Source organism: Peromyscus maniculatus, chromosome 1, assembly GCF_049852395.1.
Source record: "Peromyscus maniculatus bairdii isolate BWxNUB_F1_BW_parent chromosome 1, HU_Pman_BW_mat_3.1, whole genome shotgun sequence".
NCBI lineage: Eukaryota > Metazoa > Chordata > Mammalia > Rodentia > Cricetidae > Peromyscus > Peromyscus maniculatus.
The window spans coordinates 179,492,676-179,519,280 of NC_134852.1; the positions used below are offsets into that span (position 1 = coordinate 179,492,676).

Genomic DNA, 26,605 nt, shown 5'->3' on the forward strand with positions numbered 1-26,605 from the left:
AAAATAGAGAATATAGACTGCTCTTTTGAGGAATTTTGCTTCAAAGAGGCTTAAGAGGTGGGTATGGGTGACTAGGGAAGGGAGGCATTGACAAAGTTGGATCTTTGTTTTTATCTTTTATTGTGAAGTATTTTCTTATCTATCTCTATCTACCTCTCTATCTCTGTCTATCCATCCATCCATCTCTCTCTGTGTATATATGTATGTATATGTATATTGTCTGTCAGATTGGGAGGACTCAACTTGCATGAATCAGTTCTCCCCTCCTACCATGTGTGTCCCGGGCATTGAACTTAGAGCATGAGGCTGTGGCAAGTACTTTAACTCACTAGGGTCTATCCAATCCACCGTGATCATTAATTTTATCAAGGTAATAAGATGCCAATAGATAGTATAGCTAGAAGCCACATAAGAACTATCTGGATGGTCTGGATGGCAAGTATCCAGTGTATTGATCTGGTCTATTCTGCTGCCTAAAACTCTTTAGCCTCTGTCCTGACTCAGGTCACATGTAAAATACAAACATTTAAGGCCAGCATAAGTTCACAGAGTAATGATCATACTTAAGGTAAGCATCCTCCCCAGTCTTTCCAATCCACCTAACACACACACACACACACACACACACACACACACACACACACACACACACACACACACACACTTCAGGAAGTTATTTATCTTCTTTGGAAAGATTGAGCTTTGGAATCTTAGAAATAAAGATTGAGCAAAACCATGAATCCATTTTTAGGAAAGCCGATTTTGCAAGAAAAAAAAAAGAAAGAAATAAAAATAATCTTAGTCTTTTGACCCCAATACTCCAAGAACTTTTTAATCCAGGAAAGCCAATCTCCACCTGTTTGATGTCTTTTTACTGAGACTGAAAAGAGGGGGGATGCAGACTTTGGACATCTCTGTGTTGGAGATTGTATTTGCCTCAGCTACACCGCAGCATCAAATTTCAGTGCCCCCTCCCTATAGCACCTGCCTCTGCTTCCTCCCACATGTGTGTCTTTCCCTAGAGAATGACGATTCTCTCCTCCCTTACAAGGGTGCAATACTGTCATTCTGCTTCCTGTACAAACAGAAACCTAGTAAGTTGTGGTGGTTTAGAACTAGCAGGGGTTTTGTATCAGTTTCTATTAGGCAAACCAAGAAACTGAGTCTCCTAGGGGTAAAGTGAATGGCCCAAAGCCAACAGCCAGTTAAATTGATTTGGGATTTGGGAAAACTCCCAGGAAGATTTGATCAGCTCATTTACACTGACATGTATTGATTGATGTGTTCTCTGCATAAGACATATCTGACAGAAGCTATAAATAGAGTAAAAATAGTAGATGATGAAAGTGGAGGTGTCTGAGAAATACACCATTATTTTAGCAGCTGTGGTTTTCATGTTCGATGTTCTATTGGCAGCACTGATCTGTCTGTCCAGTTAATGATTAGTGCCTCCCAACCAGGAGTGGATACTAAAATTGAAGGTCTGACTTCTAGAGGGAACATTTGGCAGTGTCTTGGAGGCATTTTGGTTGCCATGCCCGGGAGATACAGTGTCACTAGCAATCTACTTGGGAGATTGCTAAAAATCCCTCAGTGTGTGGAACAGCCCTTTCTCTATTTCATCCAACCCAAAACATCAGTAAATCAAGAAACTCTGGTTGACTCTGAAGGCAAAAGAAAGGAAGAGAAAAGAGACCCTTAGCAGAAGGTATGGTGATATTTTATTTGTACTGAAATGTGATTTTAATTTTATGTTAATAAATAAAGTTGCCCTGGGGTCAGAGCTATTAGAGCCATAGCAAGAGCGTGGTGGTTAGAAGAGCTAGGTAGATTTCTGTGTGTTCAGGGATACAGCCAGTATTGGAGACATACGCCTTTAAGACCTGGAGGGCGGTACTTACAGGCAGTGATGAGGCAGTCATATGGTTGGGTTTACAACCAATGAGAAGGCAGAACAGAAAGACTATTTAAACACAGACAAACAGGAAGTAGCTCTCTCTCGGGGAAGTTAGGAGCACTGCAGGAGGTAAGATTTTATCTCTGAGCTCTGACCTCTCGGCTTTCTCTTTTACATTGGCTCTGTGTTTCTTATTTTAAAAAGACGATTGGTTACATCTACAAGAAGGTGGCTCTAGAGTAATGTTCTGTGCAGAGCTGTCATCAGAAAGGGGGCCAAGTGGATGTTGCCAAATGTTGGCAACATCATTCCTACTGAGCAAGGAACAGTGGACCCAGAAACTGACTTGTGTCTCCTTTTGGTTGAAAAGTACATGTATCTGCCTCCTGAGACCAATCCCATTCTTTAATTATATTTCAGTTGTTACATAAATGGATAAAATAGAATTTTTCCTCCAAGCAAGGCTAGAAGTGAGGCAGAATATTCAATATGAAAAATGGCTGTGAAGCAAATGCCACAGCTCCATGATGACAAAGCCTGCAGTCTTAGGTAAGTCATTAGACATGGTGCAGATGCCTTTCAGTTGTTTTTCCTTCAGTACATCCTCTGCTTGGAATTCTGGGCACTGTCTTTTAGTGCTTATTTAATTCTTTTATCTAGTGTGAAAACAACTTAGCCTTGAAAATAATCGAGTTCCTGTCATCCCACTATACTGCTGTTTTCACCCTCACACCATGACCCTTTCTTCTCTTCTTGGTGCGGCTGGAGCCTGTGCTTCTATGGATGCTCACTGCCCTCCAATGGAATGTCCTCCCTTCTGCTCTGCTCCTAGCAGCTCCAGTCACTACGGGAAAGGGAGATTCTAGACTGTATGAGAGAAGGCTGGTCTTTCAGAAAAGGTAGACATGTTGCTTGGCATTGTTTATCTTATTATTTTAGAGATAATCTTATTGTGTCATTTATTAAATTGTACTTATAAAAGAGATGTGTTTTAATTAAGTCTATTTCAGAATTGAGAATGACCTAAGTGAGCAGAGATAATACAAAAATAACAATAATTGCTAATTTTTCTTGATGGTGTCAACTGTCGTGCACTCTCTATGGACTCCTATCCTTTTGCTCATTTAGTCTTTATCAATATAAAGTAGGTTCTACTACTGTATCCATCTTACACGTGAGGAAGCAAAATAGAAGAGAAATAATTCAAGTAAGGCAGCCAAGGTCACAGAGCTAAGAAACAGAAAATTAAAATGCAGGGAGTCGAAGCTCACCTGATGGTCAGTGTCCCATGCTTTGTGTTGGCCTTTGGGCCTTTCAAAGCACAAGTGATCTTTTTATTGAAGGCATTTTCAGAGTTAGGTAGTGACAAAGTGTGATTCTAATATTATTCACAGGTCTTTACTTAAACCCCCTGAGTTGATGTCAAAATAATGACAATTGAATAGATTTTTCAGTTCTGAGTTAGAAGGGTTCTAGCTGGGCATTGTAGCACAGTGCTATAAACCCAACACTTGGGAAGTTGAGGAGGAGAAGGAGTTCAAAGCCATCCTTGGTTACGTGAGAGTTTGAGGTTATGCTGTGCTGTATAAGATCCTATCTCAAAAACAAAACAAAACAAAAAAGAGTAAAGGAGGAAGACTAGGTGAGGCCAGCAGCTATTAAACATATCAAGCATCCTGGAAAGTCATATGTGTCCGTGTATTACTTATGAGATGTTTCAGAGTATTGTGAACCCCCACTTTCTTAAGCACCCTTTGTCTAGAAGCTACTAAGAACATCCTCTGCTGACTCAATGGTGTAAAACAAGAGAGGTAGACAAATAAAATCAGCTGCAAGGTCAACCTGTGGTAACCCTGCCTTGAGAACAAGAGGGAGGCACCTGCAGAGCAAATACTGATAGCCAGGTCTTCTAGTGTATTTTATGTTGCTGTGATAAGTACCATGACCTAAAGCAACTTGAGGAGGAAAGAGTTTATTTGGCTTACAGGTTAACATCTATGAATGAGGGAAGCCGAGGCAGGAACTCAAGGCAGGAACCTAAAGGCAGGAACTGAAGCATTGACTACAGAGCACGGCTTCCCAGCTTGTTCCCAAGGCTCTCTTTCAGCCACCTTTCTCATATAGCCCAGGCCCACCTGTCCAGGGATGGTATGCATGGCCTACAGTGGCATGGGTCCTCCTACATCAATCAGCAATTAAGACAATGGCTTACAATCATGACCACAGGCCAGTCTGATGGAAGCAATGGAGGTTGCTTCTTTCCAGGTGTGTCAAGTTGACAACCAAGACTAGCCATCACAGCATCTGTCAGGTCGGATGGAGCATGGAGCCATTTATCAAAGGATATCAAAACCAAGCTAATGAAAAAAGCAAGGTCAATAACTCCAAGATTTCAAACTAAACAAGATCATAGATTATCTGCTAAACCAAGCACCCCAGCACTGAATAAGATGTACATAACATTATATATTACATCACAATAATGTCAATATCTATCACTGATTTAATCAAATAATGATCTAGGTCAATATTCCCTCATCCTAAATATTAGAACTAGAAAAGCTATGGAAATCAACATATCTTTGTAATTCTACAGTAACAATATTGATGGCAAACCCTGATCAGAGCTTACATGTCTATTTATAGTCTTTATTTATCCCACTTGATATAAATATTCATGTTTTGTAGCAGAAATGTAAAGTGTTTCATTATAGGGTGTTGCCACAGATCCCACTGGGAGTGTTAAGTAATGCATGATCTATGATCATAATACCTTCCTGAAGTCCTTTAGATATGAATTTTGAGAAGCATCTGTCCCTCAGTGTCTGGACAAAGGATGGGGAACCAGTGTAAGTCCATTGAGAGGTGGGACACACAGGGAGGGCACACCACCAAGAGAAGGAACTTGTAGGTGTGACAGCTAGACTCTCAAACACAGAGTGTCAATATAATCATTTGTGCAGGAATATCAGGCAGAATACAGATGAAGCAGTAAATGGAGTTCAAAGTGGTTGCCCTTAGGGATTGTCGGAAGGGAGGAGGAGGTACGGCCGAGGCTACTATTTTCATTTATTCAGTTTTATTATTATTTGATGTTTAAACTATATATTCTTTTGATGGGAAATAAAAATAATTTTAAAAAATCAATCATCCTTCCCTTGAGAACATACAGGATAGAAGGCCAGTAAAAGAGTCAGTTTGCATTTCTACTTGTCTCATTAAGTACATAGCCTAGAAGGAAATTACACATCCATTTCAATCATCCAGGGGAAAACAGGATTCCTAGATAGAAGATCTAAATATTCCGCTTAAGATAAGCTCAATGGGAGCATGTTAATCATTGGTGTTTAAAAATATCATCATAGAGAAGTATCTGATAACCTAAACAGAATCCAGAAAAATAAAAGCAGAAAGGTTTTTCCAGAGGGCTCATGGAAGAAAGCCACCATGCTTTGTTCCTTCGCTTTTGTCACCGTGTTCAGCTTCAGAACATGTGAACAAGGCTCCCAATGTCATCCTGCGCTGCTTCATAGTAGTCCTTGACATCAGGGATGTTCTGTTTGAGTGTATTTATCTTTACCCATGATGCTCAGTGCCTCTCTCTGAAACCCCAAACTCTGAAATGTGCGAAATTGCAGAGAAGCTTCACGCCTCACTCATGTCCCCTGGAGGCATGGACGATGTAGCTGGGGGAGTGGCATTGACAGTCGCCACACTGCCTTCAGTGGCTACCAGGGGAAGGAGCAACAGTATTGCTAGTTTAAAACAAGTAAATTAGGCCAAGAAGCAGACATTCTTGTGCAACTTTTAAAATCATCTGGTTACCTACTGTTACTTTGCTAAATGGCCATGCAGTCAAACTGCCTTCTAAATATGTTTATATACATAGGTTTGTGGTACCCCTGACTTCGATCACTAAAGTTTCTTTTTGCAGGAGGTAATTAGTGGCTATTTCACAGACTCATAGCTGGTCAGAGCACCAACAATAAGTAACTGTGAGTGATGAGCTGTGGACAGGTCATCTCAATCAATATTCCCTGTCCAAGGAACACTGTAGAAGAACAGAAAGTATGGGGAGGAGAGGGCTGTGACATGGCGATTTCTGAACACGACATAAGCTGTTGCACACATAAATGCATAGCAGCTATGCAAGACCTACACAAACTCAAGCCAGTCAAAGTCACAGCATGGCTGGCTGGGTCCCCTGAGGCCCCATCCTTGGCAAAGGAGCTATTGACAGTTGATTACCAGGAGGAAGAATCACTGTCTTTGGGGACATGGCCACTGATAGGTTACTCATGTCCTAGTCCACACTCTCATGCACATATGGGCAGCATTAATTATATCCAAGGAGTCATCACTAACAACAGTAAAAGGAGGGCATTAGGCTGGACATAGTTTCATTAGGAGAACATAGTCACACACCTTTAATTATAGCACTGGGGAGGCAGAAGCACGCGGATCTCTGTGAGTTTAAGGCCACCTAGATCTACATGGTGAATTCTGGACAAGCTAGGGCTACTCAGTGAGACCTATAAATAATAAAATAAAATAATTTTTTTTTAAAAGGAAGAAAGGCAGGCTTATAGCAGATAAAGCAGGGAAAGTGATGGGTCATTAGGGAAGGGGCATGGACATGGTCCAAATACATTCTATAAATGTACGATTTTAAAAAAACCTTTATTTCTGTGTGTACGGGTGTCTTGCCTGCATTCATGCCTGTGTACTGTGTGCATGCCTGTGCACCACGTACATGCCTGGTGTGTGCATAGGCCAGAAGAGGGCATCAGATGTCCTGGAACTGGAGTTACAGACAGCTGTGGTGTTGGGAATTTAGTCTGTATCCTTTGGAAGTACAGCCAGTGCTATTAACTGCAGAGCCATCTCTCCAGCCCCACGAATAATTTTTTAAAAAAGACTGTTGGATCGTGTCAATATGGTGATAAAGTTGGGAAAGGGAATGCGTGTGCAGGAGTCATGAGTGTGGAGTTCAGCATCAGACCTGGGTTCAGATTCCTCTTGTTACATAGGCTCTTTTCAACGTGCTGTGTTTCACTGAGTCAGTTTTCTTTTTACAACAATATCAGGGTCCTAACAGTGTGTCCTGTCAACCCGGGTCTCAGTCTCACTCTGTCAGTATTTGGCGCTGCATAATCATTTGAATTGAAGGCTGTTTAGAGTGTCCCTGCTTATGACCCACTAGATGCTACTATTCAACTCCTGATGCCATTGTGACAACTCAGAATACTTCTAGCCATTAAGATGTTCCTTGAGGAAGGGCACCATATTATGGAGAAACTCAATGATAGTCACTTAAATAAATAAAAATTGCCATTATTTACACTTGGCAAGGATTTTGTTATTCAAACTGCTTAATACAAATAAGTCACTTGGCAAGTACAAGAAGAGTATTAGATTTACATTCATCCCTCGGTGGATCCAAGACCCCCAATGGGGTCAGTGCCTGAGACCAAGGATAACATTGATTGCATGTGTGCTTTCTATTCATCCATGCACACAGGAAAAGATTTCATTGTAAATAAGGCACAGAACCTAGCCACAGCAAACTGGCGAGATGGCTCTGTAGGCAAGGGTACTCATTGCCAAGCCTGATGACCTGAGTTTGATTGCCAGAATCCATATATAGGAGCCTACTCCTACAGGTTGTCCTTTCCTCTCCATATGTGCACCGTGGCATGCATCTGTGCCCACATACACATACATCGCACAAATAATTATGAAACAAGCTAAGATCAGTAGCTAACAATTAAATAAAAATAATAGGCCTGTTGTAAAATACTTCTGTAGTATTCACCCTTCTTTTTCTTGTGGTGGTATGAAATGAAGCAACACCTATGTGATGAGCTGTAGGCATTGTGTTGCACTCTCAGGATAGTATGGCAGGACCACTGGACCCTAAGCACCATAGCACTCACACAGTTGGCCTGACAACTAAGATGACTGCTTAGTGACAGCAGATGGACAGGATCTGCATTGTGGGGTAGCCTAGGCAAAGGGATGATACCCATCCTGGGCAGGGTGGAGCCAGATAGCCCTAGATTTCACCATGCTTTGCAGAATGAACCATAATCTAAAACTTATGGATAATTATTTTCTGAAATTTCCCTTTTAATATTTTTGGACCTCTGGTGACAACGAGTAACCAAAACCTTGGAAAGCAAAGCCATGAACAAGGGGGCCATGGCTCTAACACTGCCTTGATTGTGTGCAGTGATTATAAAGAAGGAGAGTCCTGTAAGGGGGAATTATCAAAATGAACAAGCAGACCCTTAAGAGGTTTCATACCTTCTAGAAGGTCAGCACTGGGAAAGACTTCCAAGATTGTATGTAATGATATATTGCTGTGTGAACAAGGGAATAGGGACTAAAGGCCAAGTTCATTAAGAAAGAAAGTGACAGAATCAGGGCAGAGGCATGGCTTTGACCTGGGCAGCCCTTATACCACACTGTCTGCAGTAGACCTGGTCCTTATGGCTGGAGATAAGCTATTTCATTATAGAACCCTGAGATGAAAAGCAACAATAACAAAAAATAAATAAATAAATAACAGAAAACAAGCTGTTGAATGTAATGAAAAAGAGTTCTGTCCCTCTTTCTGGACAGAATCAAACATGGAGGACAGAGACTGGCTAATGGTCACTGAGAAGTTAGCCTCTTTTCTAAGCTGTGCATTGACCAATGCACCATTTTATTTTAGATTTTTTTTTAAGGCAACTTTTCAGAATCCTTTCATGGAAAAGCATGTTTCCCATTTGTAGTGGTGTGAGTGAGAATATAGGCTCATAGATTTGAACTTGGTCACCAGGCCAGGGAGTGGCACTCTTTGAAAGAATTAGGAGATATGGCCTTGTTGGAGGAGGTGTGTCGCTGGAGGTGGGCTTCGAGGTTTAAAATAGCCCATTCCAAGCGCAGAGTCTCTCTCCTTCTGCTGTCTGCAGATCTGGATGCAGAAATCTCAGCTCCTTCTCCAGTGTCATGTCTGCCTGCAGGCTGCCCTGCTCCGCACCTCGATGATTACGGAACTATATCTCTGAAACTGTATGCAAGCCCCAATTCAATGCTTTCTTTCGTATGAGTTGCCATGGTCATGGAGTCTCTTCACAGCAACAGAACAGTGACTAAGACACCATTCACAATCTATGGCCTCAGGGAGGGATATTGCTTCAATTTTCCCCCATGAAACAGTGATGTTGTCTGGAAAGAGGTTATTTTTTATTTTTATTTTTTTGCTAACGTCTGAAAAAGATAGCCTAGGGCATAGATACTGTTGTTATTCAGGACCTCAGGAAGACTAAATTGTATAAATGATGAGTTGAGAAGATCATAGCAAAAAAAAAAAAAAAAAAAGCAACACATTTTTAGAAAACTTCTGAAGAAAATCACCTTAGTTTTCTTGCTGCATAAGTAGTACAATTTTATGACAGACAATTAGAAGATGCAGATAAGAGATTAAAAAACATCTAGAATCCTACTAAACATGTTATATGTACTCTTCAAATATTTATGTGTTTGCATATATCTGTGTGGTATATGTGTGTATATAAGCACATATCCATTTAAGGGTTTGGCTTCTGTATTAATGGCTTCAGCTTATTATACTTAATTAATTGTAACAAATGACAAGCAACTCCATATAGCAATATTCCACAAATTAATGATCCTTATCCTCACTAAATTATCTCTTGGTCTACTGATTTAAGACACAAGTAATACTTTGATCACAAACATTCTTTAGGAAGTCCATTTTTATAATCATGCACTCGTTTTCTTTGATCCTTTTTTTTTTCAGAATCCAAGTGAATATATGCCTCCTCTCTTTTGTGAGATCCCACAGAAATACATGAAATTATATTAATGAGAAAGAAGCTATAACATGCATGTACATTGAAAAGAGCCAGCAAGAGAAAAACATTGGCTTGAGTGGGAGAAGAAAAAGAACAAAATAGATTGAATTGATGGAAAAATGCAACAAGGTATTCAGAATCTATTAATGGGGCTAATAAATATTCTCCAAATGAAGTGAAATTGCCAGAAGAAATAAAAATGTGGGGTCAGCAGAAGCAACTCAAAAGACCTCCATCTTGGAATGGTAGAGCTCTGTCTTCTTCTTCTTCCTCTTCTTCTTCCTCTTCTTCTTCCTCTTCTTCTTCTTCTTCTTCTTCTTCTTCTTCTTCTTCTTCTTCTTCTTCTTCTTCTTCTTCTTCTTCTTCTTCTTCTTTTGGTTTTTTGAGACATGGTTTCTCTGTGTAGCTTTGCGCCTTTCCTGGAGCTCATTCTGTAGATCAGGCTGGCCTCGAACTCACAGAGATCCGCCTGGCTCTGCCTCCCGAGTGCTGGGATTAAAGGCGTGCGCCACCACCGCCCAGCCTGTCTTCTCTTTTGCATATATAGACTGTATGAGTCTGTTGTCACTGGAGTTTGTCCCCTGGCTGGAGTTTTTAGTGCTGTTTTTGGTGAGACTCCAGAAAGGAGACCCGAGAGTACATGTTGATGCTAGGGGGATGAACAGAGACAAACTGGAATAGCTTCACTTCCAGTTCCTGACCTTGTGAGTTGGGGCTGTTACTATGAACTAGTACCACCCAGACTGGTCCGTATGTCCACGCACTCTGCAGGAAACTCACCTATCAGTGTATCTTCTCCATTTAGACAGAGACGGTGGCCAGCTCTTTTAAGAAAGAGGCCTGTTGGGGACCCGGGCTCACACTCTACATTCCTCACACTTCTGTTAAGAAACAGCGACCAAGGATCACCAGATTTCAAATAAGCAAGTCCCATGAGTATCTCTGCCTGCAGTTAGAGTGACATTTAACCAAACAAATGTCAGGATTTTCTTTTAGTTGGATTAGATGTGTTTGAATTGCTTTTGGAATGGTATTCCATACAGTAAAACTGAATAAATCATGATTTACTGTGGTAATGCAAAAAGAAAACAGAGAAATAAATCACACCAAAGAGAAAGTTAAAGATTAATACGCAGAATAAATGACTCCAAGGGAAACAATATAGCTATAAAAATAGCTAACAGAATAACGTAGATTTTTGTAGCTATAAAATAAGAATAGATTGGTATAAAATTAAGAATATATTTACTGGAGAGATTGATAGATAGTTCAGTGGCAAATACTTGCCTAACAAGACTGAGGCCTTCAGTTTTATACCAAGGGCCACAAAAATAGTTTTAAATGAAAAAGAATATGATTCCTAAAAAATAATTTACTCTGTGAGCGGTCCAAGCTGAAGTCCAGGAGAGTGATTGGTAAGGTACTTTTGAAACTAAGAGTCAGTTTGATTTGAACATAATAGTTAAATAAATAATAGAAAAAAAATCATTCCCAGAGTACAACAAAGATCTTAGCCTTCAATCCTAAAGGCTCACTGAGTATGGTGAAGAGTAGGCTACGGGCTGCTCAGTCTGCTTTTAGAGACACCATAACAAAACTGAACAGTTGTAGAAGGAGAGAGAAAAGTCCCCAATCTTTCAAAGTTAGAAAAAAGCAAAACAAAACAAATTAACCTCAAATGAGCCAGAATTATACCAATACTCATGAGAAACACAGATGTGAGCAGAAAATGAGGGAAATTCTGAGGGGAGATGATTTCTAGACTTCAATTCTATACCCAGACAAAAATCCACAAGCCATGAAGGGACACAAAACATTCTCAGGCAAGAATGTCCTTGAGGTATTTTAATTATTTGTGACAAGGAACAAGACACAAGCCAAGGTGCTAGCCTAGCAGCTTGGTGGAACTTGCCCAGTGTGTGCGTGCGTGCGTGTGGACAAAGACCTTGGTCTCCATCCCCAGCACCACCACCAAAAGGAAGGAAAATGTACTTTTGAGAGGAAAAGGTAAAGAAATGGCAGTAGCCTGCATGCAAATTAGAAGAGAGGAAATGTGGAAACCAATAAACCATTGCCATATCTAAGGCTGGAAAGATGGCTCAGTGGGTAACAGCACCAGCCTCCATTGCTGGTAATCTGAGTTTCTTCTCCAAGATCCGTATGGTTGGAGAGAATCTAGCAAATTCTAGCAAGTTGTTCTTTGACCTCCATATGTGCATATACACACATCGATACCAAATCATAAACAAATAAAATTTAAAATGTTATAAAGAAAACAAATAAGTTTATGTATCTCCATCTACTGACCTATCAACTGTCACCTCTCTATCATCTCTATCATTCCTATCATTCTTCCTTTGTTGTGTTACAGTTGTGGTGATATATTGTGTATCACAATATATTGTGTAAACTTATCTGGGGATCAGAGGACAGAGCTAGCCACTAGATTAAACATAGAGGCCAGACAGTGGTGGCATACACCCTTAATCCTATCACTTGAGAGGCAGAGATCCATCTGGATCTCTGTGAGTTCAAAGCTGCACTGGGAACAGAGTCAGGCAGTGGTGGCACACACCTTTAATCCCAGCACTTGAGATCTCATGCCTTTGCTTGGGAAGCACACATACACACCTTTAATCCCAGAAAGTGACATGGCTGGGTGGAGAATGGTATAGAAGGCGTGAAGAAACAGGAACTAAGCAGCAGTTCAACTGAGACCCTCAGGGTGAGGACTCAGAGGCTTTAAGTCTGAGGATTTGTGTAAACAGGATCAGCTGAGGAGTTGGCAAGGTGAGGTTGGCTGTGGCTTGTTCTGCTTCTTTGATCTTTCAGCTTTCACCCCAATATCTGGCCAGGTTTTTTTTTTTTTTTTTTTTTTTTTTTAAGATTCGTGTTACATATAGTTTTGCTTTGTTTTGTTTGTTTGTTTATTTGAGATATGGCACAACTATGTAGCCCTGGCTGGCCTTGAACTTGTCTTTGTTTCCAAGTGCTGGGATTGAAAGTATGTGCCCCCATACCCATCCATATCATTCTTGGAACGGCAGGAGCTCAGTGACATAGATCTGAATTTCTTTTCCTTTGGGTCCAGTGGAACTGACTGGTTCCATAGTAAGAGGCTATTTCTTGGTTATTATATTTAGTATGCTTTCATGGGGCAGAGTTTTGAAAAGCAGGCTACTGTCAAAGCATCGAGGACTTGGCCAATTGTCCTATAGTTCGACAGTCTAGGAATGATACACCCAAGCAACAGTGGGACTCTCCAGAAGAGAAAAGCAGCTCTGCTGTGAGGCGGTCACCAGCGTGTGCAGAGGTGAAACTCCCAGTGCCAGCAATGCAGTGCTTGTGACATACATTCATGGTAAGCAGACAGAGCACCAAAGGCCATAAGCTCAGATGGCTAACATTGGTGAACATGGTGTGGTAGCTACTTTTCTCAGAGCTGTGACAACACCTGATGGAAACATTTAAGGGAGGAGGAGTTGAGCTTGGCTCACAGTTTGGAGGGTTTAGCTCGTGAGGACAGGGAAACATGGGGGCCAGGGTAGCTCCACTTCCAGAGGGAGGAGCCTATAGAATGGTACCATAAGCAAGGCAAGGCTATGACCATCAAACATCCACTCTATATTGGATGGTCTATATTGATGAGGTAAGCCCTTGTGCTAAAGTTTCCACGGCTTCTCAGAACACCACCTCTAGATGGGACCAGGTAGTCAAATGTGATTTTAGATTCAAATCAGAACATAGGCAGGCATGAAAATGGTGGCTGGAGATGATAACTTTTAAATTTGAGATCTTCTGCATTTTGCTTTTTATTTCCCCATGAATAGGTATTTAAATGGAAGGAGAGAGGGAAAGGTTAGACTCCTAACCAGTCTTTTTCTTCCATCCTTTCAAACCCCATTCTTTAATGGAGGATTCTGAGGATTTGCTTAAATACTTGTAAAAAGCAACATTCACTTTATTGTTAGAAATATCCAGTGGCTTTAGCATAAACTGGATATTTAAGCTCAAGTTCTTTGCCAAGTATCTTCACTTCATAATCCAGGAGATTGAGTTCTAGAGGAGATAACACAGGTAGTGCCAGTCTTTGAAGAAAGTAGTCATATCAAGGTGTTTTACCATGTTTAGCTCATAGTTGTTATGGAAACCATTATATCATGACTTGGATTCTTTCTGAGTTAGGTCTGCAGAGAGTCCCGGAGGCCTGAGGTAATTTATTCATTCTCTTAATCGTAATATGTGCACCTTCACCAGCATTTTAACCCAGCCTCTGATAACCACCATTTTACCTTCTACTTCTATGAGAACATTCAATGAGACATCTATGCAAATGACTTTGAAAATATTTATAAACATTGCTAATACACTCAACATTATTTTATTGCAAATGAGTATGCATTATGATAAAAATGTCTCTTACATTCTAAGAGACTGGAACTATGGTTGGGCATGTATGTTATGATAAACATTTGCCGAAAACAGAACCCAGGAAGAAGGCCCTATAAAATGAATAGGCACCTTAAATGTTGGTAGCAACATATAGATATTGCTTGGTAAGCAAGGATGTCTGCGATATTGCTTATTACCCGGTTCACTTGGGGTCAGTGACTTTATGCCTTATAAAACCCTGTTAAAGATTCCTGTTCTGTATCTCTCAGTCCTTCTCTGGCTAATGCTTTCTGTGCTGTTCAATAAAAGAGAGAGAGCAAAGACTTGTTACACACAGAGACAGACACAGGGTTAGATTCACAATATGGCAGTTCGGTAGGCACAGATTCAGGCAAATACAACTATACAGGATAATAGAGGACATAGGGAGAGGGAATAGAGAATTCAAATCTGCTCTCACTCGTGGTCAGACAATACCCAGGGAAAGTTCTTTGTTATTTTCCTTAATGTGACAGAGATGCATTACTGGTGAGCGAGTTTATCTTAATGCAGTCAAACCAAGGAGGGGTCAGTGATGCTCCTCCTTTTGTTCCTCCCCAAGGACAAATCTGTCCCCTCTCTGTCCCCAAAGTGAATTCTCAGCACTGCATACCCTTCTTGACTTCTGGGATGCTTCTCCTGTTCAGAGAAAGGGCCATCAGAAATCTGTTGCCAAGAAAGAGAAAATGGCCCCTGCAGGCAGCTGGAGATGTGCCTGCAAAAACAAAAACAAAAAACAACTGGCAAAAACAGCTAGCCAGCAGAGCACTGAGGCCAACAGGTGCCGAGACCAAAGCGCAGGCATGGGGCCAGAGGCAGGGAAGGAGAGACCAAGGTAACTGCTTTCTTCCTGTTTGCCTTTGTCCTGGTGTAAGGACAGAATCTGAGGAGCCCAGGAAGCTTCTCTGTATTGAGCAAGCACTGGTCTCTTGATCACCACAGACACTCCCAGGTGGCAGGAGGAAGTCACATGAAGCTTTTATGAAGGAAAGGCTGCCAAGACCACAGTTGGGCTACCAACAAATAAAAAAAAATGTCAATGTTAATACACATAGTGGTTTTGCTGTGTTGATGTTCCAAACTGCTCCACAACTAGGGGACAACATCAAAGAGGCAGACAAGCTTTGAAGGCTTGGAGGCGGTTGGGGGGCGGGGGAGAGTGACCAGCTGAGAAAGCAGTCCTAATAAATATGCATTGTCTACAGAAGTGATGTGTATGTGCATGCATGTGGACAAATTCTTTTAATACATAATTTTGGCCAGTTTATTTGCCCCTTATTGGGAAGCAAGTTTTTTCCTGATGAAGTATCTGGCAATAGATGCTCTGTCTACTTTGCCCATCTTGCGGTTGTATCTGGCATCTTAAAGACATCTACTACTTATCTGCTAATTATCTCACTAAACGGAGACACGCCAGCCATTAGAATTCAGTTTTCTAGGGGATGCGGAGATGGCTAGTCAGTTAAAGCGCTTGTTTTAACCTGTGTTGAGAACTGGAGTTGGGATTACCAGAAACTCAATGAATGTGGTTGCCTGCCTGTAAGGCTAGCCTCAGAAAACAGAAACAGGGGTTCCCAGAAGAGGCAGGCTAGCAGGACTAGCTATACTGGTGAGCTCTGGGTGTAATTGAGAGCTCCCGTCCCAAAGAATAAAGTAGAAGAGTCAGCGAGGATGATTCTCAACATCAGTCTTAGGCCTCTATACCCACTCTCACATACATGTAAGTATACCTCCACAGAGGTATACTCACACATGTAAGACGTGCATACACATAAGTACCACACACACACACACACACACACACACACACACACACACACACACACGCACACACGCACACACGCACACACGCACACACGCACACGCACACGCACACGCACACGCACACAATGGAAAATGGAAAAAGGAAAATGAATTCAGTTTTCCATCTTAGTTTGCAAAGTTTCAATACATTCAAAGTAAAAAAGCCACTCTTGGTCCTTCCCTCTCTGTGCACCCCTGGTAGTGGGTTAGTGGAATGTAAGTGTATGAAAGGGATTTCTGAGTTTTGTCATATGCCTTCCTAAATGCGGCTCCATCTGGTGCCAGGAAGAGATTGGTCTAAGCATGGCCACAAACTGTTTTTACTATGAAGGACTTTAGACTTTACAGTCTAAAGGTTCCTGAGGGTCTTCCCTAACCTAGCATCAGTAATGTTAGTCCCTCTGTAGTCTGTAAAATAGATGGCAATGATACAAGTAATCTTGCTAGAAATGGGAAAGAACCGTTCTAGTGGGATGCTGTTGTCGTGACTTCATGGCTACACCACTCTCCCATCTACTAGGAGTTTCCTTCAGTACTCCTCATTGTCTATAAATACTTACCTTCTAAAGTTTTCCTTCAAACTGTTTAACTTACAGGTTCACCTACTAATGAGAACACTATTTGATACATATCTATTTCAAATTTATAGAGTATATCATGATTTTACATCTTTAAAAATTGGACATTGCACTTTTAAAATGTATTTTTATGGCCTTTAAATTTATTTTTATTAGCTTTTTGTTATTAAATGTGTTTGTATGTGTATGTATGTGTGGTTTGTGATGTGTTCATGGGTGCACATATACCATAATATGTGTGGATGTTAGAGAACAGGACAATGGGGTTGGTTCTCTCCTTCCACTGAATGGGGTTGGTTCTCTCCTTCCACTGTGAGGGTCCCAGGGACTGTACCCAGGATGTCAGGCTCAGTGGCAAGTGCCCTGACCTATTGAGCCATCTTGCCAGAATATTTATTACATTTTAATGTCTAATTTTGAAACCTTGTTTCAGGAATTCACTATTTATCCTCACCCCTTTTCATGATTCTCTCCTTTTTCCTCCTGGGTTTGTGTTTGCCTGTGCACATGTGTTCATCTGTTTAAAGCAGTTCTCAATGTTGCCATTAAGAGTACATGCTTTCTGAGACTGAAAGCCAAGGTCAAGGTTGTGTTCCTTTACTTCCTAGGAATGTTGGTTAAATATTCTCACAGCCTCAAGTCTTCTGCATGTAAACTAGGAGTAAGATTAGCATTAATTCATGGGTTGCTCTGGACTTAACAGCATAATTCATGTAAAGTGGTGGTCCGTGCTTAGGAAACACCAGGCAATAGATGGGAGAGCGAGGAGAGGACCAGCCACAGCCAACTTCACCTTGACAACACCTCAGACAATCCTGTTTCCACGAATCCTCAGACTGAAAGCTTCTGAGTCCTCATCCGAATGGATCTCAGCTGAACTGCTGCTAAAAGCTTAAAAGCCTGTAGTTCCTGGTCCTCATGCCTTATATACCTTTCTGCTTCCTGCCATACTTCCTGGGATTAAAGGCATGTTTCTTTCCCAAGCAAGACATGAGATCTCAAATCCTGGGATTAAAGATGTGTGTCACCGTGCCTGGCTGTTTCCAGCGTGGCCTCAAACTCACAGAGATCTGAATGGATCTCTGCCACTGGAATGCTAGGATTAAGGGCGTGTGCCGCCACTGTCTGGCCTCTATGTCTAATCTAGTGGCTGTTCTATTCTTTGACTACAGATAAATTTTACTAGGGTACACAACATATTGGGGGACACAATATATCACTGCAGTGTGGCACTGATTTAAGTTTTCCATTACATTGACTGAACTAAGAGATGTATCTTCGTGTCCTTCCAGCTCAAGGGGGTTTTGCAGCCATGATGGTCTTAACAGAATCTTGTTGTGTCAAGATCCATTTTTACTCTTTTGCTCTGCACAGTTGGTTACTTGTGCTTTCTGGGGAACATACCCCCTTTCATACCAACATGCCAGTTTCCTTATGAGGGATTTTTTTTTTCACCCTAGAACACCTTCAGGGTGCTCAAGGCTATTAGTCCCCAGCACAATTATGGGTTTTAGAGAAAAGCCAAATATTAATGTCTAAATAAAGAATTTATTTCTGATTTGCCTTTTCTGAGAAGATACATCAATAACATATAACTGTGTAATGAAAGGAATATATATAGTTGGGCGTAATGATTATATTTTGGGGGCTTTGGTTTTTAATAAAGTCAATGATAGTATTAGACTTCTATCCTCTGCAAAATCTCTTTGCTACCCCTGTCTACCCCACAACACCGAGAGAGGTGTTACCATTATCTCTACCAGACAGACTGGAAAACTGAACTTCATATTAATGAATTATATCACAGTTTATTTCTTCCTAGTAGTGGGCCGGTAAAGAATTGCTACCAATTGGGATTTTTCAATAGCAAAAGTAATTTGTAAAATTTTACCAAAGATTTAGTTGGAATGAGAGCTTTTATGTGATTATCAAATTATATACTTGACTTTGCCTGTTTAAAAATTATAGAGGAAATATAAGAAAATTGATTATGGGATGGGTTGAAATGAAGAACTTTGTTTTAAAGGAATTAATCTATGAAGTAATTCTGGCAATGCTAGACTGTGGCCATTTAAGAAGGAATTGGATTGCTTTGGATTTTATTTCCACCAGACACTGTATGAGAAAAAAAAAAACACTCCCAGATTTAACCAATCTCAAACATTTACTTTTGCAAAGAGTTTATCTTCCAACATGAAGCTCAGCATATGAGCCCGCTGGCTTTGTGACCAACCTGTAACCTGGAAATATCCAGAACTTCAATCTGTAGCCAGCTCTACTGAGACATTGGACCAATAAATGGAATGTTTCCTCCATATTGAGGGCTAACTGAATGCATACCTCACAGACGTGCCACCATGGCATTCTTAGGGCTGACACACACATCACACAAGTGTCACCACGGCATTCTTCGGGCTGACACACACATAACAGAGGCACACCATGGCATTCTTAGGGCTGACACACACATGACACACAAATGCCACCATGGCATTCTTAGGGCTGACACACACACAACACACTAGTGCTACCACAGCCATCTGAAGTTTCTTTTCTGTGGGTTCTTCTTGTCAAGGATACACCATCTGCTAAAGATGTTCGGTAAAATGCACACACATACACGCATGCACACACAAACTTTGTTTAATCCTTTACATCTTTCAAAATACTGAGGATTTTGTTTTATATGTTAATTAAGAAAACAACTCTTGGGCAGCAACACAAACATCCGATTTCCAAGTGGTCAGGCATGCAGTGCTACAGAAGCATGAAATATTCATGATGGCCAACAGATCTGAAGAGAAGGCAGCTCTCACACAGAGCTCCTTCTTGATGGGCATGGAACTGGGGCTTGACAAAACAACAACAAACACACCAAACAACAGAGCTCTGATAAGAAACTAGGTCTGAAGGAAACACCTTCGTTACAAGCCTCCTAAATCACAGGTCCCTAGGATCGGGGTCTAGGTGTGTGTCCCTCCACCTTCTCTCTGATGTCTTTCTGCAATACAGTGATGGATTGACTAGACTGTGGTCTCAGAACTTCACTGTCCATTTTCTCTCCTGCTTCAGAGAATATTCGGACATGTGTTGGGCCAAGTGACCTAGAGCAATCCATCCTTACAATGCATTCTTCTGAAATGAACCAAAACCACATACTAACTTACATGTTTGCCTCACCAGCCAGTTAGTAGCTTAACTGACATGTTGGATCCCACTTCAGAGCGTCTATACAAGAGTGAGAGGCTGGCTGACCTACTTCAGCCCACACATGTGTTTTTGTCTACTACTAAAGACCCTGGTCCTCCTGGCAGGCTCCAGGGTAACACTTCTCCCGGTTTATTTTATTTCAAACTTAACAAAGACTCACATGCACAATGATGGTGAATAATAGCCTTTGATCTTACACATGGAAAGACTTCTTTCCTGAGCTACTAAGATGTCTCTCAGAACTCAGAACAGAGGCAACCCCACCTACTCTGTGTTTCAAAAGACTTCCCTGTAGTAGGATCAGGGTCTTTCAAGTTTCAAGTCCCATTTGAGACAGTTCTATGAAGAACACAGAGAACTTGACACTGAGCTCCAAGCAAGTCATTAACTGGTGGGTGTCAGAAACTGAGAGCGAAAAACTCATCTAGAGAGGGAAGACTCAGGGTCAAGAGGTATAGAAACTATTCTGTTATGGAAGAAGAGGATGCAGAGAATGGACCTCAGAGATCACAATCATATATCAACAATTTTGTTGAAAAGAAGGGAAGATGTGGGGAAATGATAAGACTTGTTGATCTCAAGAAACCAGAGTAACACTGCCAAAGCTTGACGCTGAACCCACTGTCCTCTGTGCAAGTACTTTCAAATCTAGCCACTTGACGTCCTCTCAGAGATGACCTCACTTATGGCCAGAACAAGAGGTGGAGCCAGGCCACACCAGGTCAAGAACCAGCCTGTGCCTCCCTTGTACCGAATGAGTGATTGAACCGGGTTTCCTAATCCATGCTTTCTGTAGAATAAGATACTTTTCCCATCATTAGCTGCTATTTGGGCCATCTGAGGAGTTCTCATGCTGATGTATTAGTCTCTGCTGGGCTCCGTTCCACATAATTTTCAAGCAAAGCAAAGAAAAACTTTCCATTAACTCAGAAGTCATGTAAAGTTGCAGAGGTTAAAACAACATCTCTCCTGAATAATACATATTAGAAGTCACCCAAAGCATGTTATTAATCTGGCACCCCAATTTAAAGATTGCCATTGGCCCACTCAGGCCTCTGAGGGGCAATATCACAATGCACATATGTCTGTTTGCATGCCTTGCACAGATAACATCACAACTGAGTAAAACTAGAGGACCACAGCATTCAATGATAATGATGTTAGAAACTCAAGGTAAACTGCTCAGGCTAGATGCTGCAGAATATCTCAAGACAATGGCATTTGCATGCAGAATACTAAATCCCCAGGCTTTCTCAAAAAGCAGGAAACCTTGGGGAGAGACAAGAAAAAAAGGGAGGTTTCAGATTCTTTGCAGGGAGAGCCTCTGGGATCTAACTTCATGAATGTGCTGAGAAGCATAATCTGCCCAAATACACTATCACACAAATGCAGGCAGACTTTCAATCCCAGCCCCCGTATCACTCCGCTTTAGTTTAATCAACCAGTTCAAAGACGATAGCTCAGAAAGGACACTGTTATATGTTGTATTATATGCGATAAAATACCACTGTGTATTTGACTGTGCACAATCCCCACCCACAATAAGTTAATGAAGGAGACAGACACAGACACAACCCAAAATACCAGCTCCTGGCAGTGCTGACTGACCTGTGCTGGGTCCTGGACTCTGTGCCTGGGCTCTGTTAATTCATTTCAGTGTATCACAACCTCATACAGCGGGCTGCACTGTTACTCAGTTTTATTAATGTGGAAATTGGAACAAGGTAATTTACCATTTGTGGTAGTTTGAATAAGAATAGGCCCGTGGGGAGTGACACTGTTAGGGGGTGTAGCCTTGTTAGAGTAGGCTTGACCTTGTTGGAGGAAGTGTGTCTCATTCTCTTCCGACTGCCTGTAGATCAAGATGTAGCACTCTCAACCTCTCTCCAGCACCATGCACCATGCTTCCCGCCATGATAATGGACTAAACCTCTGAAACTGTAAGCCAGCCCCAATTAAATGTTTTCCTTTATAAGAGTTGCCATGGTCATGGTGTCTCTTCATAGCAGTAAAACCCTAACTAAGACACCGCTGTTAGAGGTTGGCTTGTGGCCTCTCAAAGTTTGCACGTTGCTATCCGTACCCCTAGGACCTACAAACGTAACCTTACCTGCAAATGCTGCAGTTTCAGACGCTATCATTAGGTTCTACTGGGTAAGTGGGTCTCCAGTCTAATATGACTACTAAAAAAGGGGGCATCGTGAAAGGCAGGTGTGTACTCGAGGGGCGTGCGTATCAGGTAAAGATCAAGGCAGCGTTGAGCAATGCAGTGTAAGCCGGGGAACAGCAGAGACTCCAGAGCAGTGCCCAGAGCAGAAGGCGGTGGTGGCACAGTTCTCTTTTGCTGCCCCTCAGAAGGAACTGTCCCTGCCAGTTCCCAGACCGCAGACTTGAACCCTGTCACCAAAGTTCCCGGGCAGCCACTCTGTTTATGGTATTTTCTTAAGTTACTCTTGGAAGTGGAAGCAGCCGGCGAGCCAATAAACAGTGAAGTTCGAATACAAATCCAGGAAGCCCTGAGTCAGATTCCGTACTTTGGGTCCTTGTACTAAATTGCTGGTTATAAGTGAGGCTCTGGGGCACTCATTGCACTTTCCTGCACACAGGCAGGAGAGGGCCAGCATGGGAAGGGAATGAAGGAGTTAAAAAAAAAAAACAAAAACAGCTCTTGTCTACCTAATTCCAATACATCACTAAGGGCAAACAGGACAGTTCAGCCAATAAAAGGCACCTGTGGCCGGATTTGACAGTCTGAGTTCTATGCCCTGGACCTACATGGTAGAAGGAAGGACTCCTGCAGGCTGTCATCTGATCTTCACATGCACCCCCGGGGTGTGTGCTTGTGACACAGAGAGATGGAGCTCATGTGACTGTCCTTCCACTTCTGCTAAACAGGATGATTAAGTTCCTATTGTAGACCTGTGTCACAATAGGGCTAATTACAATTGCAGACAACCCCCTCCCCCACATATATGTGTGTGTATATATATATATATATATATATATATATATATATATATATATGTGTGTGTGTGTGTGTGTGTGTGTGTGTGTGTGTGTGTGTGTATACATATACCTATACGTATATGTATATGTATATATTCTTTTCTGAGAAGTTATCAGTTGCTTTGTGTTCAAGACTCAAGGCCTAAAACTGCAAGGACTGAGAACTCAAATTACTTAACAGAAGAGTAACTTAACTGATCAGTAGACCACAGAGAATGTCTTACTTAGGGTTTCTAATGCTACAATGAAATACCGTGACCAAAAAGCAAGTTGGGGAGGAAAGGGTTTATTTGGTTTACACTTCTTCATTGCAGTCCATGGTTGAAGGGAGCTAGGACAGGAACTCAGAAAGGACAGGAACCAGGAGGCAGGAGCTGATGCAGTAGCCATAGAGAGGGCTGCTTACTGACTTGCTCCCCATGACTTGCTCAGCCTGCTTTCTTGTAGAACCCAGAACCACTAGCCCAGGGGTAGCACCACCAACAATGGTCTGAGCTCATCAATCACTAATTAAGAAAACGCCCTACAGGCTTGCCTACAGCCTCATCTCGTGGAAGCATTTTCTGAATTGAGATTCCCTCTTCTTAGATGACTTTAGCCTGTGTCAAGTGGACATAAAACTGTCCAGCACGGAGTGTGACACTCATTTCTCTTCCCTGTTTCTCTTGGGACAGCGGGAGCTGGAACCAGAAGCAGGGTTTACAAGAGTGATAGACGAGGCATGTGCAAATACATGTGCATTTGTGCACATGTTGACACAGAAATGCAATTCTGTGTCACTTTCACAGAGATAGTTGATTCTGAAGCCAAATACGAGTGCCCGTGGTCCAGGAACACAGACATAGGCTACTCCAGATTCCATGGTCTAATGTGGAAAGCAGTTTTATGAAGTTTTCAGAGTGATAGAACGGAGATAGCCATAAATCAAAATGTTTTCAAATACATTGATGGACACACCAAAGAAGTGAATAACAAACTTCTACTGCAGGCCGTGTTGGCTAGTTCTATGTCAGCTTGACACAAGCTATAGCTGTCCTGAGAGGAGGAGACCTTGACTGAAACAATGCCTCTATGAGATCAGGCTGTAGGCCAGCCTATAGAGCATTTTCTTCATTAGTGATTGATAGGGAAAGGCCCAGCCCTTTGTGGGTCGTGCTACCCCTGAGTTCTATAAGAAAGCAGGCTGAGCAAGCCATGGGAGGCAAGCCAGTAAGCAGCACTCTTCCACGGTCTCTACATCAACTGCTGCCTCCCGGTTGGTTCCTGCCCTGCTTGAGTTCCTGCCCTAACTTCTTCAGTGACAGACTGTGATGTGAAAGTGTAAACCAAATAGACCCTTTCCTCAACTTGTTTTGGTCGTGGTGTTTCCTCATGGCAAGAGTAACCCTAGGTAGGACATAGGCTTCAGATGTTGTCTGATGACACTCCTGGCTTTTGGGTTGGTGGAAGCCAGTGGTCTGTTGAGTTTTCCAAAGGAAAACCAGTGCCCTGTGAGTACATCCCAAATGACTTTCCCAGTGGTCATGAAGCTGCTAGATCAGGTACAGAGGAGGGCAACAAATGACTATTCAGAGGGCTAAAAATGGCCCAAGGAAATTTGGCTCAGGACCTGCAACATTCTAAATCCTCAACATTCACTGGAGTTCTAACTAGTTAATCAACCTTGCAGAAGGTAGTTGGAGGTGCCTCTCGATTCTGGGAACTTTTGTTCACACATGTCTGTGCACACATGTGTGGCTCTCAATCGAGGAGACAACTATTGGACACAGTAGTCAGTAGTCATATCTGAAAATCTGTCCAGCACCGGTCTCCTCTCCTTCACCCAGATCTTTTTGCAAGTGTTTTGGTTGCACTTGGACCTGCAAGCTTCAGGCCTCTTGGGGGAGTTATGATTTCTTTTCTGACTTCATTATGTGGGTTCTTCTTTCCCCAGGGGTCTGTTCATTAAGATATCATGGTGGAGTGCTTTCCTGCCTTTGGCCTTGCCTCATAAGTCCTCTCAAACAAACTGTGCACAGCTGCAATGCAGAGCACTCCACCTTAAGCATGAGAATTAAATTAAACATCATTCAGTAAGCGTGAGAAACAGACGTCAAAGCATCGGGAGAAAAAGTGAAAAATTCAGTCCATTTGTCCTGAACCCTCCTTGACTGAATTTGCATATTTGGAACTACTGGGGCCTTGCTGGAATGGAATAGTCCTCCAAAGGTGGCCTTGCATCTTATTCTTCTAGAATATCCCCTAGCATAAAGCCAGGGGCATAACAGCACTCAGAAAATCCATATTGCACATTTTCCCTCATTGTGGCTAGATCGTTGTTTTCATGTAGCTACAGTCTCATTTTTAAGTAGCAAGCAGTACTTCTGGGTTCAGTGCTAAACAGTTGTTTTTTTCTGGTGACCTCTTGCCTGTTTACTGCATCTTTACTTTCATGTGCTGATGAGTGGAACAATAGTGGTTTGCTCCCAGCATTAATTGACTCCAGTAAGATAATCTGGCCCTTTATTTAACGGGAAGGAATAATAGCATCAATTAGCATTTGGACAATGCTTTGCAGTTTACAAAAGGCTTCCCCGCACTTTATCTTATTTAGAGTGGAGTAGGCATGTGTTCTTTCTGTCAAGTTCACCTGTTCTTTCTCTGGAAAGTTCTGGTAAGCTCTTTCTCTTCTATTCTGATCTATTGTGATGCTGGTGATGCTGCCAGTTAAAGTTGCCTTCCCTGACCCTGGCCATGGAGGTGGACGGGGACCCAGGTCCAGCCAACCATGGCACTCCCACTCCTGTGACAACAGTGACTGGAAAGCAGACAACATGAAATACAACCCTTTTCATAAAGTCACCACAACTTCAGAACCGTTGGGCTAGAAGTGGGTAACTAATAAGCAAATAATTAATTTGAAATGTGTTAGGTAGACAAGAGTCACTAATAAAAATAAATCAAGGCAGAGAAAAATCCAAGGATGCAAAGAGAAGAGTGTCTTCAGATCAGAAGGCTCATCAAAATAATGTCCCTGGAATCTTTTCAAATAGGCCTAAGAGACATTTCCTACTTACAAAGAATCCTTGGTGACATTATCACCAGAAGCCTCATCAGGAGTTTTAGAGGCCAGAAGTTGATAGATACACTCAGTGTGTTAAAGGGGCAGGGAAGGTGGAGGAGAGCCAGAAACTGAGAGAAGGCTTAGCAGTTCCTGCTCTCATAGAGGAGCTGAGTTTGGTTTCCAGCACCTCCATGGTGATTCACCTCTATCTGTAACTCCAGTTCCAGGGCATCTTCTGATCTCTGCAGGCATGAGGTACACATATGGTGCACATGTGTACAGACAAAACACTCACATACACAAAACAAATAAATACAAACAGACAGTTAACAAAGTGCTCTATGCTCAGAAAAATTGTTCCTCCAAAGTCAAGGAAAAAGTAAGGTGTCCCCAGATAAACAAAATCTGAGGAAATGCATTACTGCTGTACCTCTGTCTGCTACAAGAAATTCTCACTGTGACCAACAAGTTGAAATAAAAAGACACCAGATGGTAACTCAAAGTTGTATGAAGACAAAATATCTCAGTATATGTAAATATATGGATATTTCTAAAATCCAGTACTGTTAAAATTGTGGTTTATAGCTTCGCTTTGATTGCCTACATAATTTAAAAGAATAATGTATTAAAATTGTTGATGTTTCTGAACATATACATCCAAGGATGTAACTCCTCTGTATGGATGTAAATGGAATTAGTATTTAAGGTATACCATATGATGATGATTTTATATACTTCTACATAGTGGAGTTATTACCACAGTCAAGTTAAT

General features: G+C 41.8%; 1 long non-coding RNA gene across 5 annotated transcripts in view; it reads left to right on the plus strand.

The window, feature by feature from the left end:
• The window catches only part of LOC121823216 (uncharacterized), a 150,907-nt gene that overhangs the window by 89,322 nt on the left and 34,980 nt on the right, over nucleotides 1-26,605 (plus strand). For 4 of the 5 annotated variants that reach the window (XR_013047984.1, XR_013047977.1, XR_013047981.1 and 1 more), the window contains one exon: nucleotides 9,708-9,891. This is a non-coding gene — a long non-coding RNA (uncharacterized LOC121823216). Of the gene's footprint in view, nucleotides 1-2,317; nucleotides 2,447-2,732; nucleotides 2,797-9,707; nucleotides 9,892-26,605 lie in introns of all 5 variants that reach the window. The other variant, XR_013047978.1, reaches the window with a different exon arrangement.